The sequence below is a fragment of the Hibiscus syriacus genome, unplaced genomic scaffold, assembly GCF_006381635.1.
Source record: "Hibiscus syriacus cultivar Baekdansim isolate YM2019G1 unplaced genomic scaffold, ASM638163v2 tig00116939_pilon, whole genome shotgun sequence".
Taxonomy (NCBI): Eukaryota; Viridiplantae; Streptophyta; class Magnoliopsida; order Malvales; family Malvaceae; genus Hibiscus; species Hibiscus syriacus.
The window spans coordinates 2,606,439-2,612,061 of record NW_024063477.1 but is presented as its reverse complement, the minus strand read 5'-3'; positions in this window follow the sequence as shown (position 1 = coordinate 2,612,061).

The following is a 5,623-nucleotide window of genomic DNA, read 5'->3' as shown; positions in this document are numbered from 1 at the left end:
GATGAAAATGATAAATTGAGTCTACTACGTGAAGAAAAGTTACCCTTTTAAAATAACAAATTCAGCTCTCAATCTCAAGGAAAAGGAATGGCTAGTCCAACGTTCCACAATAATTAAAAGAATGTATTTAGAAATTGATTGTATATTGTAATTGAAAGTATATATGAATTAAAGAATAAAAGTACTTAGAGATTCTCAATAATAAAATAGTGGTTAGGATCTCTTTCTATTGACGATTTTCACAATAATTAGATCTTCCCCGATCATAACTAGTATTTTTCATATTTTTCACATCGTGAAAATTATTATTATAGTAATAAATTATTATTTTAATATCTATTTTGGTATATATAATAGATAATAAAGAATATGGAAAATTAAATCATTGGTCACAAAATTTGGACGTTGCCTAGTTTTTGACATAGAATTATAAAAATTTTCAATTATTGAATTAAACTTTGGCTTAATATAAAAATAAATGTCCAAACTGCACATAAAGTTAGCTTTAGGTGCTTAAAGAATTTTTTTTGTTAAAAATAGGTGTCTAACGTTTTCAACGTTACACTTTTAGGTGTTTGCACCGTTAACACAGTTAAATTCGATCATTAAGTGACACATGTCAATTGTCATACATATAAAATTTCAAAAAAATATTAATAAATTTTTTAAATTTTACATGTCACTTAACGACCGAATTTAACGACAGACACATAAAAGTGTAACGTCGGAAACGTTAGACACCTATTAAAATTCCTTAGACACCTAAAGTTAATTTTATGTATAATTTAACCACTTATTTTTACCGTTGACCATTTAAATCATTAACAACCATATGTTGTGACATTTTTGTGTTGATATGAAAATAAACTATATTTTTATTCATTTTTATGTTGATACGGTTTTTTCACCTTGTCATCTTCTTCACTAAAACTTAAGATCTTACTATACTTTAATTGTCGTTAGAAGTTTCTATTCTTTAGCATCTTTTACGATCACCTTAAACACCAATGAACTCATTTGATCGTCCTTTATAAATCTATTGGTTTAGATTTTTTTTTCAAAACTTCTTTAAAACTCGCAAAATTAAACATAAAAATCCTTCATTTTTGAGAATTCAAAGACATTTTTGGATTTGAGGGTTTCATGTGTTCATCTTAAAATCTAAATGATGAGAAATATTCTTCGAAGAAGACAACAACATACCTTAAAATTAACATTTTCTGAAAACCATAAAAGGATATCAGAGTATTAGAAGGTTGAAACTTTAGATGAATTTTCACTTATTATGAGTGGATTCTATTAAAGATCGATATTGTTATGAATGATAATCGATGACGAGTGACAATTAAATGATGATCACAATCAAAGAAGTTTGGGGTTTCTTTGGGGGAAAGGAAGATAACCTCATGCCATCACACCGTTAATGATTTAACAGTCTATTGACAAAAAGAATAATTTGAAATGTTCAGTGCCTTAATTGAATTTTTTTTTTACAATTCAGTGATCAAAACAAGACAATGTGTAATGTTTAGCGACTAATGGTACATTTACCCTAAAGTATATTAAGTTTATTCAAACTCATATTTATAATTTTTTATTTTCTTTTTACAAAACTCATATTTATAAATATATGGTAAATTACACCACAAGTCACCATAATATGAGTAAATTTATAATTGAATCATCGTATATCAAAATTCACTTTATATTTAAGTGTATAATGAACATTAACTCTTTAGTTATATGTAGGTCATTCTATTTATCGATTGTAACAATTAAGTTTTTTATTTAATAATTGTAACAATAAATGTAATAGAAAAAGTTAACGGGTGTTACACACTTAACAATAAAGTGATTTGATTGTTAAAAGTATGATGGCCCAATTGTAATCTTACTCATAAAACAATGATATTGGGGTGTAATTTACCTTTATGTAAATTATAGATAGCAGAAATCACAATGCAACCTCTGTCAAATGAACACGTCACTTGGCTCACGAGTTTGGTCCCACCGATGCAAGAGGTAGGTTCTCTCCACCAAGTCAAGAGTTTTGCCTTATTATTTCGCATGGCAAAAGTACAGTGCGAGACTTGTTGAGGAGACTATTCATTTCATTAATCAAAACTCAAAAGGAAAATACATAAATCAATAATGCCCCAATGTTTTCCACTGAATAGATGCACTAAGAACCCAACAACAGTGGGGGGTTGGATTGGGCCATTGGGGGAGGGGGACACAAAATGGTTCCACTTGTCACGAGAATAAGACGGGTCTAATCACATTAAAATATAAATTTACTTTCAATCATTGAACGATACGGATCAACTTGAGTCCTCCTCACATCAGGCATCGGCACCTTTCACACTGTCATTGATTCGCATATACAGTTGCTTTCCCATCCTTATGCGGATCCTCCTTTCGCTTGTAACCTGACGCCACTGCTTTCTATCAGTAAGGGCGTCACACCTAAACTTACGTGCGGTATGAAGAATGGTGGTGGTGGGGCAAATGGAATTTTCTTTTGATTTTGTATTAGCCATTTGACGGATTCCATTTCCTTTTTCCAAACCAAATCAACCTTTTTGGGAAGGATTTAGTTACCAATTGTTGTTTGGACAAAGTGACACGCTAGTTATTACCCACCAATTTATTAGTTTTGCTTTTCCACAAGGTCAACGCTCAACTCATTATAAGATGTCACTAATAAACTTCAAAGACATCCCTTTTCCTTTCCAATATGAGATTCATTCTCTTATCTCTCCCATGACTGATATTACTGTTGTCAATCTCACCGTCGACTAAACTTACAAATAATTATCTTCATTCCATGTCTGTAACCAACACTAAAAGAAGGATGTATAAACCACTATGCAAAAGAGAAAGAGGCTCATCTCTCTCTCTCTTTCTTTCATGATCCAAATCTCTCAAATGTTCATCATATTCCTCATATCATATGCTTTCTATGTCTTCCATAAAATTACCGACCGTAACTCTTTAATCAAATCAAAAGGGTTGAATCGCAAATAATCGTCATCACCACAAGTTTCCTGCCAACATGGCTATAAAAATTTCTGGTCAAGTACAAATCGAAACATGGTAAGCAAAATTCGATATTAAATTGATTGATTCTCGGATTTTTATATGCTAATTTGATTGATAGGTCACCACCTACCTTTTGAAGCTTAAGCCCTTTTGTTAATTTATCTTTTTCCATGTGACTTGATGCAGTGGTGTCAAAGAGTTGGGTAGATATTAAATGGTGTGATAGTGCGATGGGTGTTTTGCTTGGGCGGATTCGCTACTCAACTGGAAATGGAAAATTATTGAGAATGACACAACTACTGCTTTGATTGTGGAGTTCGGGATTTGTTAGTTCCAGCTTTCCTGAAATTAATTTCATTTACGCCTTTGCCTGCTTATTGTTTTCGTAAGGTCAAGCTAATAAAAGTAATTAAAATATGAGTAAATCGGAACATAATCTATGTTCCTTTCGGGACTAAGATTTATTTTTCCTACGTGATATAATAGTTTCAAATATTAACTTATCAAATAGTCTCAGTAGTTGAGAATAATGTTGTTATCTCCAGAAATCTTAAGTTTAAATAATTATCTCTATATATGTGTGATTGTCAATAGTCTTAAGGAATGAAGTCTTTTTTTAAGTTAAAATTTGATAGGGTATTGAAAGTTTAATACTTAACTATTAACCAATCTAATATCAAATTAACCGGCCAATTAATTGAATAAAACTTCGATTTAATCGATTAATTCAGTTAAAACTAAATAATAAACAATCATACCATCAATTGACTGAACTGTTCATTTATGTGATGTGATATAGTAGTGTGAGATTTTTTAAAATCTTATATATCATGGACTTGTCGATAATGGTGGGCCTATTCATTTTTGGGATGATTTGTAAGTTCTGATACTTAAGTCATTGATAATAAACGTTCAATCACATTTACAGTTATTGATATTTGAACCTATAACTTCTAAGAACATCAATAATTCTTTTAATTATAGAGTTAAATTCTCGTAAAAATTGAAAAATACTAATACCAAATTTTGCGGTTCATTTTATTCACACGGACCCTAAGCAACATTACATCTTTCAAACCCCTCAAACCCCAGACACACACACACCAAACCCACCCCCCCCCCCCCCCCCCCCCCCCCCAAAAAAAAAAAAACCCCACACCCACCCCAATAAGAAAGGAAAAAAAAAGAAAAAATAAAAAGACCACGATCATGCCGACCATGTTGCGTACACCTAGAACTTTTGAAATAAATATCAAAGGACACGTGTCAATATCATATGGCAACTCCACTTTTCAATCTACAATCCCACGGTGCATAGCAAGTCGATTTCAGGTAGCAGGTTTGTGAAAGATGTATTTGGTCCGCTGTTTTTTTGTTTTTGTTTTTTTAATGCCTTTAAATAATTTACTCATACCGCTTTTTAAAGTATTTATTATTAGAGTAAATTACAATTTTGGTAGCCGAATTTTATTGTCTCTCTTGTTTAACTCACTAAACTTTAAAACTTTGCAATTTAATGACTGAACTTAAGATATTTGACTTATTTGGTCACCCAGCCGTTTCCTTCACTGACGTTGTTATTATGTGGCAAACATATTATTTTTTAATTATCATTTTCCAAGTCGGAAAATGAGGAAATGGTTAAAAAAGGTAAATGAGAAATTACCCTTTTAACCCGGTTAACCTATCACGATAAGTCATTTTGACTTAAAAAAATTCAGATTTTTCCCACACATATTGAAACAGATATTGGGGGATTAGGTCTTGTTTATCAGGCATAACGTAAATAAATACCTTTAATGTTTGATAATATTATTAAATTTGCCTGTATTATTTTTTGGAATATTTGACCTCAAAAGTTTTATTATAGGTCAAAAATAATCTTGATTGGATGGAAACCGTTAGTCAAATAACGGTCAACGCATAGTATTAACTAAGTAAAAACACGTGGACTCAGATGTTGATGTGGCGTGTCCAGATCATCATAGATGATGATATGGCATTACCACATCAGATTTTTAAATAAAAATTAAAATATTATTCTTATTATTTATATTTTTTTATTTAATATTTTCTGTCCAATAAGATGACGACGTGTTAACACCATATTGGTTTAAATTTAATTTAAACAAAATATACTTTTAGGGGGAATTGAACCTCATCCAAAAGCTTGAAATCCCATCACCTAACCACCAAACCAAATCTTTCATTTGATTATCTTTTGCATTACAAAATATTTAACATATATGTTATGTCTCTCACACATTTTATCGAACACCTTCTTCATTCCCTCTTCACATGCTTATTAACATTTGGTAAATGCATGCAGAAAAATTGCACCAAAATAAATTCAGTCATAGCTGAACTCGGAACAGTGATGTTTGTAAGGCAGATTTTTTGGTGCTTCCCTTGCACTTTTATCAGTCATCAGACCGCCATGAAATTTCATTCGTTCCATTGAAGGCAGCATTGCAACTAACCTGAAATTTCATTACAACAATAACAAGCATCATTCCAAATTTAAAAACATCATCATTTTGTATTCTCAAACAACCACTCATTCCGGAATTTCCATAGGCCC